The sequence below is a fragment of the Carcharodon carcharias genome, chromosome 25, assembly GCF_017639515.1.
Source record: "Carcharodon carcharias isolate sCarCar2 chromosome 25, sCarCar2.pri, whole genome shotgun sequence".
Taxonomy (NCBI): Eukaryota; Metazoa; Chordata; class Chondrichthyes; order Lamniformes; family Lamnidae; genus Carcharodon; species Carcharodon carcharias.
The window spans coordinates 8,774,904-8,788,904 of record NC_054491.1 but is presented as its reverse complement, the minus strand read 5'-3'; positions in this window follow the sequence as shown (position 1 = coordinate 8,788,904).

The window sequence follows — 14,001 nt, the reverse complement described above, 5'->3', positions numbered from 1 at the left end:
TGAGATGTCTACATTCCAAAAAGAGAATCCAGGATCCTTGACCTCACCCAAGGAGCACAGTTGGGTCTCTTCCTGGTCTGGTACCTCAATCTCATGGATTGTCTTAAGATCCTCCACATGTCTGGTTGTCTTACCTTTGCTTAGGCTTCCAAAGTGTCCCAGGTGATTGCAATTGAAACATTGCACTGGGATTGCTGGACATTGCTCTCGCCTGTGAGTCATTTGTCTCCACAGTGCTGACATGGTCACTCACCATCTCATGATCTGTTTGGGTGCTGCCTTCCTTGGCCTGGAGTCTATCTGCCCCTTTGTGGTTTCACTAGCTGGAAAGTTGGGTGTTGCTCTGTACCATGGCTTGCTTTCATCACATAAAATGGATCAGTGCTGCTGACGGATTTCAGACAGTCTGACTATTTGAATGGCCTTTTCTAAACTCAGATCTTCCTTGGCCTGTAGTATGCCTGAATGAGCATCATCAGTTATTCTGTCCCTTATGAGTTATCACTTAAGATCACTATAGTCACAGCCTTCAGCCAATAAAAAACAGCATTTATAAAAGTCAACCAGTTTTCTAGGCTGTTGGACACATTTGTTGAATTTTGGTCTTTCTAAATTTTTGTTGCTTCTTAGATTGAAATATGTATCAAATGATTTTCCAACATCAAATTCATCTGAGGATTCATTTATTTCTTGCCTCGCAATAATATCATTGGCAATCGGACCAACTGAATAAAGTAGTGTGTTCACTTGTTCAGCTTCTGCCTCTTTATCTTTCATGTATCTTAAGAATCATTTCTGCCAAAGTCCCAAATTTTTTGTTTGATCTGACCCCGTTCAGGTAATGTTGATTTGTTGTCCATGGTTGCTTTAAAGTTCAGGTGAGTACAGCTTTAAATGCTGTGCAGGTTTTGAAGATGGTGCCACAGTAACTGTTTATTCAAAGACTTTTCTCGTGCTTGTCATGCTTTGGCGGCCCCTTGCTGCGATGGGGTCTTCTCTTTGTCTTCAGCTTTGTAAAGCAATTTGCTCAATCAACTACTCTGTGACTTCCCTGAAATATCAGGGGATTCCTGGCTTTGGCTGAGGTTTCTAAACATTCCACTTCTTTCTTTTCCCTTGCGAGTTCGGCTGCCACATAGCATGGTGTCAACTCTGAACTCAGGCTGGCCACGGTGCTTTCGGAAATGAGCTGCTCTGATGGGTTTTTTTTAACAACACTGAAGCTTTTTAGACTAGTCCTGGCTTGGAACTGAATTTTTTGCTCACCCTGCTAGGTCCTTTGACTTTGCACTCTATGGGCATTCACAATGAACCTCTGCAATATCTTGTGGAGTCATCAGCTACACAGTGGAGTTTTTCCCTCTGCCTTTTTGCTTCCAATTTTGCAATGGAGCTTCTTTGAGGTGATCTTCCTCTGCGTCTTCACTTCAGCTGCTTTCAGTCACGTCAGAATGCTGTTCCTTTAATTTTCCAGATTTTAATTTTCTGTTCCAACTTCTCTGAGGTTCTGGGTTTTTCCATTAGCTGCCCCCATGTTGTATATTGTATGTTCAGCACATCTCACAAAGTGGTTCTGACTCTTGTTTGGTTGGGCATTAACTGTTTATTGATAACACATAACTGTGTATATATATAGAGTGAATAGCCCAACTATGAGCTGACTGCATGCTTGCTTCTACACAGGCCCCTGTCCAGTCCACAACTGATCCTAGTCTCAGGTCATGTGTCTCTTTACATCACACTGTGGATGATACTGTTTCCCAGTCCCACATTAACCCTTGCTATGCCAGATACTCTTATACCACAGTTGCTATTTTTTGGAAACAACCACAGGCCTCTGATCAGCCTGAGATTTAGTTCATGCTAACATTTTCTAGGTCAGAAAGGAAAACATATTTTGAGATCCTAATATTATCAGTGCTGATTGGCAATGTCAGGAAGTAAACAGCCAAGGGAATTGTGCACCAGTTTGCCAAAAAAGTGCTGAGCAGGTCGGAAGGAACAAAATGTTCTAGTCTTGTTTAACAATCAGTTTTCTGCTTTGCCAAAGAAATTATAGTGGTAGAAATAAATGGATAAGTAGGTTTTTGTGGTAGGATGTTATTGTGCCAAACAAATGCAGATCTTCCAGTTCTGTAAACTGTTTCTTGATTATTTCATTTCATTTCAGTCAAGCCAGCTGGATAGTTGCAGTAACATGCTTCTTTCTGATAAGATAGCTAATAAATGGACTTCTTGGACCATGAAGAAGAACGTTGAAGTCATCATTCTATCAAAAAAAACAAGAAGTATTTGTTTCAACAGAGATTCATTTGCATATCTGTATGTTCAAATTTTTTTTCAGCTGGTGACTTTTATGAAGTGAGCCGATAAGGTGGAATTATCCCGGGTTTGTGAAAAGTGCAGTAGCGGATGGGAGAAAGGCTGTCTTACCCATCGTCCGCAATGGCGGGCTTTTGTGCCATATCGTCCCATTCCCGGCGCATCCCACCTCACTAATAATGCATTCCCAGGAAACACCCCAGATCGCGGGCAGAGCAACCTCGGGTTCGCCCGCCCCACTGTCACCTCAGTGATCCGGGCACCATATTTAAAGGGTGCCCCTGCACAGGGCTGGCACTGTCCAAGGCATCAGAAGTTATTGCAAAGTCATGGCTGCCAAAGGGAGGAAAGATGCCGCCCCCATATTTAATGGCACCACCCCCGGTCACCCACTGTGTCCAGTGGAGGCCTGCCATGAAGTCCTCTGCCCCCGCTCTGGGTGAAGACCAGCAAGCAAGGTCACCAATCCAGCATGGGAGGCAGTGGCAGTGGAGGTCAGCACCAACGCCCTGCAAAAGATGACAGCCACCCAGTGCCAAAAGAGGATGAATGATCTCCTCTGTTTCGCCACTGTAAGTTACTCTTCTCATCACTCTCAACTCGCACGTAGAAACCCGTCACACATCCACCGGGATCTCACTCACTGTCTGTTCAAGGGACATTGCCATTTACATTCTCACACACACCTTCATCTGCCCTGTCCTCATCCCATCCATGACAACACTCACCACCCACACATGCCAGACATCCTTCTCATCTGGCCTGGCAGGCATCCTGCTTACACTCTCTCCATCTGTCTTCATGCAGGACAAGCTGGAACATAACAAAAGGAGAGGTCACAGACAGGGGAAGGGATGCCTGACATCAAGGTGCTCACAGATTTGAAAAGAGTCAACCAGCTGCCCGGCGACTATGTGGACTATTCCTGTGCTGAGGGTGAGGTCAGCAGTGCTCAACCAAGTGAGGATCCAGCAGTGCAACATCCAGCAGACAACCATGCTGTGAGTGAGTTCCCCTGTTCCACAGTCCCCTGCCACGCACTAATTATCTCTCCTTGCTTTCAGTCTGTGTGCTCTCAGCACCTTTCAGGTGGGGCTGGCCCCCCATCTATTCAGTATCTGTTACCGATGACACTGTGCTCTTGAATGGATCAGATGCTGAATGCTGACAAAGGATCAGGTGCATGTAAAATGCTGCAGCTCCATAATATGACCCTGATCGCAGAGCAAGCGAGCTTCCCTCAGCCAGACAGGAGTCAGACTTTCACAGAGGCAACATGAAGACTATGGAGTGTCCTCATTGCATGTCATCATCATCCTCCTGGAATCTAGCAACCATTAGGGCCTCTGCTACATCTCCATGACATGAGCCTGAGCACTAAGGGTATGTGCGCTGCATCAGCACACAGGAGTCAAATGTTCACAGACACAAGGTATGGATGTCAGGACTGTGCTCACTGCATGTTGTCATCATCCTGTGCGTACCTTGAGGCTATGTGGGCCTTCCGAGTGCACCTGCCTCGTCTGGCCAGTACGATGGCCTCATTGCTGGCATCCTCGCCTTCAAGGACCTCATCATCATCATCCCCTTCGACGCCCTCCTCATTAGAGGATACATGCAGCTCCTCCATCTCCCCCTCAGCCAGGTTCCTCCCCTGTTGCAGCACCAGGTTGTGGAGTGCACACCAAGTGATGGTGATGTGTGACACCCTCTGGGGACTGTTTTGCAGTGCTCCACCAGACCTGTCAAGGCACCAGAACCTCATTTTCAAAATGCCTATCGTTTGCTCACCAAAGTTTAGTTCTGAAGGATGCCGTTCTGAAATAACACCGATGTGGGCAGTAAATTTGATGTGGCGAGATGATTCCGGCAAGCAGGGCTTATAATTAGAAGCAAATATATTAAAATGAGATCCTGACATGCAGCGGTGGGAAACACAGCCTGCCATTGACGGGTGGAGCAGATGATCACAAACTGGTCTCACAATGGCATAAGACCAATTTTTGGCCTTCTCACTATATTGTCCCCCTTGCCCGCCATGATGTCCAACGACAATGTGGCTGGAAAATTCTGGCCATAGTTTTCGTGAAGTGTGTTTGTAATATCATAGTTCCCATCCCCAATAAAACGCTTTAGGAATGAGGCTGAACTAGATCTTAACCACCACTTTGATTTTCTCAAGCAGCTGGTGCTCGCAATGGAATACAGCTGCACCAGATCTACGGGGACTGGAGAAAGTGTGTGCTTGAGGTGCGGATTCCTTATCAGGTGTTCCACAATCCTGGAGTCCTTCTCCACCACAATCCCAGACCACGGGGGCCTTGTCCTTTCCAGACTTTCCATACTTCACACTGAAAATCAGCACCTCAGTGCTACGGGCCTATCCACATTCACAGGTCCTTTCAGCGTGTCCCCCTGTGCGCAGAGGATTCACAAATTCACTTTAAGTTTCTTCAAATCAAACAGTGCTGTTAATATCTTGATAAACTTTATCCATTTCTCCAGAAAACACTAGATTGTGTCACATCCGAGAGCACAATCATAAACTGCTTTTACATTGTACACAAGTTGGATTTTGGAAGTCTGGTTTTTATAAAATGGCTCCTTGCACATGAACAATTAAAACTACCACTTAACTTTGAAGCATGTCAAAGATCCACTAAAAGCTTGGTGTAATGTTCATCTGCAATGTGTGTGTGGATAGAGTAGCTGGACATCTTATAAATTGACTGCTCCTCTTGCTGTGCCATGCCACAAAGTGCATATTGGCATCACCTTTTGGCCATTGTATATATAGGAACACTGACATGTTGTCATTGTGGCCTTGTCAGTATCAGCAAGTGAACCATTTACTGGGCAAAGTCAGACTGGTGCCAGTCAGGAAAACCTAGTAAAGAATAACTCTTCTAAGCCACAGGTTTTCGAACGTCCAAGTCACAAAATTTTCAAACGCTATATCCACGCCTTGGGAGCTGCATACAAGTAGCTACTGGGTCTAAAATTCTCCCGCCAGAATAAGCAAGTGGATTTAGCAATGTAAACATGAGGAGCAGCTCACAGACACTAAACAGGTATTGTAGAATCAACTCTGGTTTGTTTATTTTTTAAGACACTACTTTCACATCCAACATATCATGAACTTACAGTCAATACTTTGAAAAACGGAACATACACAGATGATGAAAATGGCTGTTGAAAATCATGTGACCTTTGCCATTTTGAGCATCAGACAATCCTAAGACTCAATAACTAATTAAATATGGACATTCACAGTCATGCGGAGAATTCACACATCCTTTTGCTTAAGGATGGATCAACAAAAAAGGACTATAGAATTCCAGCTGACCTGAAAGGGGACATCAAAACTCAATATGCGTAAGACAGATATGAATGGGTTCTACTAACTTTCCATTGTATGTTATAGTTTCCCTCATTTCATATTAAACTGGGTGAATTTCAAGATATCAAGGATGTTGGAATCAACATACACACCACCCTTCATTTGGCAAAAAAAGACTCTGAGCTTATGGAAATCATATGATTTTGTTGCCTGCTGTTAAAAACCAGCAAAAAGCTATTTGCAGAATAAGAGTTAATTCAAAAGCCATTGAATTAGCTGCAAGCCATCAAACAGAAAATACCTTGAAAGTGAGAGATTCCAATATAGGAGGATTTCCCAAACCTATTCCAATTAAAGTTCACCTGGGAACCAGCCTCCTAGAAATTTGACGACAAGAAATCCCATAGCCAGCTAAGAAATTCTTCACTTTACAAGACCTCACTTCAACTTTAAAGAATTAACTGGAACTAAGAAATTACAAGCCTGCCATAAAAGAGACTTAAATAATTATAAGATGTAACAGTACATTCTTCAATCTTTGTGCGTGTGAGATGAACGAGTGAAATGTCGTGTTAAATTCAGGGAAGGTGTGAGATAATAGATAATCTTCATTTTTCAACCCACAAACAGCTTGCTGCTGGAATAATTTAATTGAAACTCTCAGTCTGAGGGTAACAAAACACACACCTCTTACACATAAACATACTGATCACAGGCAGTGAAACTAAAAAACATAAACTCTGTGTGTGACACTACTTTCTGCAGTAATTGATCCTAATACCTTGTGTCTACAGATTACTGCTTAAAATGCTTGTTCTAGCCCTATTGCTTTGATATGTGACTTTCCACAATGTTTTGTGGAACGCTGACCTTCCCTAGAGATTCCATTGTTTGAATATAAATAGCACTGATTTCAGAATGGAATCCATTGTTCATAAAAGAATAACAGTTAACGATCAGAACCAATCTCATTTGTTTATTCCAGAATAGGTGCACGGTTAATCAAGACTGCTGGTTCTAAGTCATGTTGCATAGCAACATGAGCTCACAGTGAAGAGGCAAGGAATTTTCAGTGGTCAAGATATTTTTAGTAAAAAATCTGATGAAGGGGCCAAAGCACATAACTCACAACAGCACTGTGATGGAAAAAGATAAAACAGAAGACAAGGTAAACCACAAAGCAATACCAATCCTGGATTTAAATGCCTAAAATGTTGCAGGACAGAAACACTGAACTGGTCAGGAATTCTACAATTCTAAGACCTGGTAAATAAAGAGAAATCTGGAGCAGAATTCTATGTGATAAATCCTGTTCTTAACAAGATGAATGATCAGGAGCAGAGTGAGGTTGCCAACTGTGATTAAATGTTTTCTTGAAGGTTACATCACATGATTTTCCCTGATGCTCCATCTATTTGCAGGCCAATTGTAAAGCAAAATGACTCATTATCTAATGTGATGATGCTCGACTGTCAGCCTATCTGTTATTCCCCACATTTTCAGTATTTTTATATCCTGTAAAGAGAAAAGTTCAACTAAAATTACAAAAAACAGTTTTTTTAATGGCCTGATAATTTTGCCCCAGGGCTGCACACAGCAGTGTCCTGGAGATTGATCTTCAATTCCTGGAGACTCCAGGCCAAACCTGGAGGGCTGGCAACTCTGCCGCAGAGTGTGTAAGACAGTGTAGGGTCAATTTTAATATGTGGCCTGGATGGAATGGACATGGGGTGTTGTGTCTGTGACCACATCTTATAGACAAAACCATTAGCATCTTGTGCGGGATTCTAGTTCATTGCCTTGACAAACTGCAGTCAACCATGGATCCAACAGAGGGTGGTAGAGAGAAGTGACTGAAGCATTCTGGGAGAAGTCACCGCAGACACCGCGACTCAGAAAGGTATCAAGGAAGACCCACTGTCAAAGAACAGAATAGCCCCTAACATTACATTGCTGTAGTGTTTCCACCCTTCCCTCCTCCTCAAACCAAAAAAAAAGAGGGAGAGGCAGTACCTTCAGAAGTGCACCAGACCTGTGAGAGATACTTTTCTGAAAGTGAATTAAGAAAAAAGCAGCTGATTGGTGAGTAAATCCTGGTGAGGTTTTTTTTCAATCTATTAAAGTTATTCATTGCTTAATACTGAGGTAGGAGCTACAAAAAAAGTATAGAGTAGTACTGCACAAGTATAATTAGTCAAGAAACAAGGTTCCTAGCTAACATAAATAAGGCCCTGAACTAGCGTATTTTTTAAGGGAGTAACCAGCTTAATCGAGAGGGACATCATGGCAGGAGATCTCAGACCCGTGATATGCTCCTCCTGCAGGATGTGGGAAATGAGGGACATTTCCAGCGTCCCTGTTGACTATGTGTGTGGAAGGTGTGTCCAAATGCAGCTTCTAGCTAACTGGATTTCGGAGCTGGAGCTGCGAGTGGACTCATTGTGGAGCATCCACGATGCTGAGCAAGTCATGGATAGCACATTTAGCGAGGCGGTCACACCGCAGCTGAAGATTACACAGGCAGAAAGGGAATGGGTGACCATTAGGAACAGTGCAGGAGACCCCTGTGGTCATCCCCCTCTCTAACAGATATACCACTTTGGATACTGTTGGGGGGGGATGGCCTCTCAGGGGAAAGCAGCAACAGCCAAGTTCACGGCACCGTGGATGGCTCTGCTGCTCAGAAGGGCAGGAGGAAAACAAGTGGCAGGGCTACAGTGTTAGGGGATTCAATAGTTAGGGGCACAGATAGACCCTTCTTGCGGCTGCAAACGTGAATCAAGGTTGGCATGTTGCCTCCCTGGTGCCAGGGTCCGGGATGTCACAGAGCGGCTGTAGGACATTCTGGGGAGGGAAGGTAAACAGCCAGTAGTCGTGGTACACATTGGTACCAATGACAGAGGTAAACTAAGGAATGAGGACCTGCAAGCTCAGTAGAGGGATTTAGGAGATAAATTAAAATGCAGGACCTTAAATGTAGTAATCTCAGGGTTACTCCCAGTTCCATGTGCTAACAAGAGCAGGAATAAGATGATAGAGCAAATGAACACGTGGCTGGAGAGACGGTGTAGCCGGGAGGGATTCAGATTCTCGAGTCACTGGGACTGGTTCTGGGGAAGGTGGAACCTGTACAAACTGGATGGGATGCACCCAGGCAGAGCTGGGACCAATGTCCTTGTGGGGGCTTTTGCTAGTTCTGTTGGGGATTATTTAAACTAGTGTGGCAGGGGGATGGGATCCCAGGAGTAGGATCAGATGGGTCAGATTCAGATCAGAAAAATGGAGATAGAACATTAGCTAGGGACGTTGTGATAGACATGGAGTTATAGGAGAAGCAAAGTTTAAAAAGTGTCCAGCGAGGGAAATTGGAGGGGTTAAGCTGTTTATACTTCAATGCAAGGAGCATTACAAACAAGGTAGATGAGTTAAGGGCACAGATAGACACATGGCAGCAGGATGACATTGCTATAACGGAGACCTGGCTAAAGGAGGGACAAAACTGGCAACTAAATATCCCTGGTTATAGAGTCTTCAGGCATGATAGAGTAGGAGATAAAAAAAGGAGTGGAGTGGGGGAGTAGCACTAATGGGTAAAGAATCAATTCCAGTTGTGAGAAGGGATGATATACTAAATGGGTCAGCAAACGAAGCTTTATGGATTGAGCTTAGGAAAAGGGACAGTTACACTACTGGGAGTATACTACAGACCCCCAAATAGTGAAAGAGAGATAGAAGAACATATGTGCAGGCAAATTTCTGCTTGTAAGAACAAGAAGGCAATAATAGTAGGAGACTTCAACTTTCCTAATATCAACTGGGATTCAAACAATATAAGGGGCACTGAGGGAGAAAAATTCATGCAGTGTGTCCAGGAAAATTTTTTCAATCAATTAGTGACAAACCCAATGAGAGGAGATGCAATTCTAGACCTAGTCTTGGGGAACGAAGAAGGGCAAGTGGGTGAAGTGACAGTTGGCGACCATATCAGGGACAGTGATCACAATTCAGTTAGATTTAGCATTACCATGGAAAAGGACTGAGATAAGGCAGGAGTAAAAGTCTTGAACTGGGGGAAAGCAAATTTAGCAGAAATGAGAAGGGACTTGGCTGAGGTGGACTGGACAGCACTGCTGGAGGATAAAACAGTGGAAAACCAGTGAGAAGTACTGAAAAGCGAGATCCTAATTGTACAAAGTAGACGTGTCTCCTACAAAAATAAGAGTGGTACTGCCAAATCTAGACCTACCTGGTTTTCTAGAGGAATACAGGGGAAGATCAAACAGAAAAAGAAAGCGTACAATAGGCACAAAAAAACTAAGCACTGCAGACAGCCTAGACGAATATAGGAAGTGCAGTAACAAAGCAAAAAAGGAAATAAGAAATTCAAAGAGCATGAAAAAAGATTAGCAAGTAAAGTTAAAGATAACTCAAAGATGTTTTACCAATACATTAATGCTAAAAGGTTAGTTAAGGAAAAAGTGGGACCTGTCAGAGATGAAGATGGAAACTTGTGTGTAGATGCAGAGGTTGTGGGAAGGGTTTTGAATGAATATTTTGTCTCCGTGTTTACAAAGGAAAGGGAGGATGTGGATACAGTAGTCCAGGAGGAACACTGCGAGATATTGGACGGGATAGTCATAAAGAGAGAGGAAGTACTCCAAGGGTTGAAATCCTTGAAAGTTGATAAGTCACCAGAGCCAGATGGATTGTTTCCGAGGCTGCTGAAGAAAGTCAGGGAGGAGATAGCAGATGCTCTGAGGATGATTTTCCAATCTTCACTAGATACAGGGGAGGTACCAGAGGACTGGAGAAATGCAAATGTAGTTCCATTGTTTAAAAAGGGATCAAAGGAAATGCCAAACAATTATAGGCCAGTTAGTCATACATCGGTGGTGAGCAAATTAGTAGAATCAAACATGGGAGAGAGGATTAACTGTCATGTGGAAAGGCATGGACTAGTCAGGGATGGTCAGCATGGGTTTGTTAAAGGAAGGTCTTGCCTCACAAATTTGATTGAATCCTTTGATGAAGTGACAAGAAGGGTTGATGAAGGTAGTGCAGTGGATGTTGTGTACATGGATTTTAGCAAGGCATTTGACAAGGTCCCACATGGCAGATTGGTCAGGAAAGTAAAAGCTTGTGGGATTCAGGGTAATGTGGCAAACTGGATAAAAGGTTGGCTTTGTAACAGGAAATAAAGGGTAATGGTCGATGGATGCCCTTGCGAATGAAAATTTGTCTGAAGTGGTGTTCCACTGGGCTCGGTGTTAGGACCCTTGCTGTTTGTGTTATATATTAACAATTTGGACGTGAACGTGGGGGGCTCGATTGGGAAATTTGCAGATAACACAAAGATTGGCCGAGTAGCGGATAGTGTAGAGGATAGTCATAATCTCCAAAACGATATAGATGGGTTGGTGGAGTGGGCGGTAAAGTGGCAGATGGATTTTAACATAGAGAAGTGTGAAGCCATACATTTAGGGAGGTCAAACAGTTACAGGGATTACAAAATAAATGGGAATATACTAAGAGGGGTAGATGAAATGAGAGATCTTGGCATATAAGTACACAGGTCCCTGAAGGCAGCAGTTCAAGTAGTAAGGTTGTAAAGAAGACATATGGAATGCTCTCTTTCATTGGCAGAGGTATAGAATATAAAAGTAAGGATATAATGTTGGAATTGTATAAAACACTGGTGAGGCCACAACTGGAGTATTGTGTGCAGTTCTGGTCACCACATTACAGGAAGGACGTAATAGCTCTGGAGAGAGTGCACAGGAGGTTTACAAGAATGTTGCCAGGGTTAGAAAAGTGTAGCTACGAGGAGAGATTGGATAGGTTGGGGTTATTTTCCTTCAAACAAAGAAGGCTGAGAGGCGTCTTGATTGAGGTGTATAAAATTATGAGAGGAATAGATAGAGTGGACAGGATAAAATTGTTTCCCTTGGTGGAGAATTCTAGAACCAGGGAACATAGATTCAAGATAAGTGGCAGAAGGTGTAGGGGGGACATGAGGAAGAACTTTTTTACACAGAGGGTAGTGGGGTGTCTGGAACTCGCTGCCCAAGTTGGTGGTAGAGGCAGAAACTTTAAACTCTTTTTAAAGAGTACCTGGATCTGTACCTAAAGTGCTGTAAGCTGCAGGGCTATGGGCCGGGTGCAGGAAGGTGGGATTAGAAAGGACACCTGGGTGTCATCGGGCTGGCATGGAGAAGATGGGCCGAATGGCCTCCTTCTGTGCTGTAACTTTTCTATGGTTCTATGGAATTCATGGATGCTGCAATTCCCTCCTGGAAGAATTAATGACACCAGTAGTATCAAACAGTTCATACTGAAATGATGGAGGGGTCAATCAGATCATGGATTCTCATTCTCCAGTTAATCCGTGGGAATATTGAGCTGTAACCTGATGGCACATGACACTCAAGCAATGGGAATGACATATATTTTACCAGTCATCTGTGGTCTTCTGCCCTTTCAGCTACAATCTGCAGCCAGACGTTCTCAGGCATGGGCTCCAAGAGCTTTATAACAGCTTCCCTAGATAGACACGACCTCATCAGATAAGTGTGGGTATGTTATCTGGGAACTACAGATTCTTGAGAGGGTAAAGTATTCTGCAAGCCTGTCTCCTTCTAGCCGCTCTCCCTGTACGTAGGTTTAGCTCCATTTCTTTCTTCTTTCTCTTCATGCTCAAGATTTCAGAAGATTGTCCAGCCACCATAAACACCTTAAGACCAAATAGTTTGTTAAAAGTCAGCAAGCCAGCAAAATGTCTCCTGTATTTTTACAGCATTTTCCTTTGAGCAATAATGGAAATGGCCTCCTCCTGATCATTATTACTTAAGAATTTATGAGAGTTCTGAGGAGGTAGCAATGGCAGCATTGGTTGACATTTAAATCTCACTGGGGTCTTAATTGTGTCAGCTGACCCATAGTTTAATAATCTCATTCGTGCCACCCCAATGCCCATCTGTTTTTGGTCAATGCACTGGCCAACTAAATCAAGGGTTAGATTTTGAGGTCTGCGGGTGGGCAGGTGTGGTTGGCAGGTTTGGGAGCAGCCTGCCACCCGTGATCGGCCCCTGACCGTTATTTCACACTGGCGGGCACAACTCTGCGTTTGTCCATTGAACTGGACCCTGTGACAATTTTTTAAAAATTGGCATTGTTGGATAAGCTGGCCTAGGCCTGTGCAGACAGGTGACTGGGTAATGCTGCATATGGGTAAGGGCATCATCGCACAGTCTCCCTGACATCCTTTCTTTCTCCTCTCCTACTAAACCTGCTGATGGGGAGCACTAAATCTGACCCACAAAACTTTGAACACAATTCTATTTCAACAGTTTGAAGCAGTCCTGTTTTAAGAAATCTCTTGCATTCAGGTCAGAAGTAAACTTGCTTCTAATGTCGACTTTCAGTGGAAGTACTGAGTGCGCAGTTGGTACACATTGTAAACTCTAGGGTTTTACACATTGGCCAATCTGGCTTTAGTTTTGAAGCTTTAATGAGGTTCTCATGAATGTTGTGCAAAAACAAGGAACACTAGTGAGAAACTAGGTTCATAATTTCTGATATAAAAGCAGAAAATGCTGGAAATACTCAGCAGGTCAGGCAGCATCTGTGAAGAGAGAAACCAAGTTAGCAAGGTTCCAATTTCTTTTGATCATATGGCTGACCAGGAATCTCTCCCGTTCTTACTGCCATTTGCATATGTTTGAAAGATTGAGAGTCCCACAATCTTTGTCTGTGTATCCGGAGTAAAGCAGCTTTGGCAGGGGCTGGTTGGCTCTGATAGCTGGACTCCCAGTATGGATCAAATTGGCGCTAACGGCATGGGATTCACTCCCCATTCCAGTGGGTGTGGATTCGGCACCTGCCTCCTTGCCCTACTCAAAGCCACGGCACTGTGGGTCAGACCTGCCTTTGAGCAGAGAACTCAAGAAAAAGAAGATTAATCAAAGACCTTCAGCAGCAATTTGTTAAGGGACAGTTGTGTCTGACTAACTTGATTGAACTATTCAAAAGGTAATTAAACTTATCTCAAAAGAAAGAATGTGCAGAATTACGGCAGAAGGGAGGAGAATGGCACTAAGTGATTTGTTCATTCGGAGGCCAGTGCAGACATAATGGGCCAAATGGTCTCCTTCTGCTTGTAACAATTCTATGATTCTGGTCAGCTAACACTAGAATAAACTTTTTACGGCTAGTCTATTTTACACTGGCTTTCATGTTTTGGTCAACAGGTTAGTTCCCCAATAACATATTTACCATTAACTTATATACCAGACAATAACCTCCTCCCATGGTTCACTAATTCCCTTCCATACCTAGTGAGA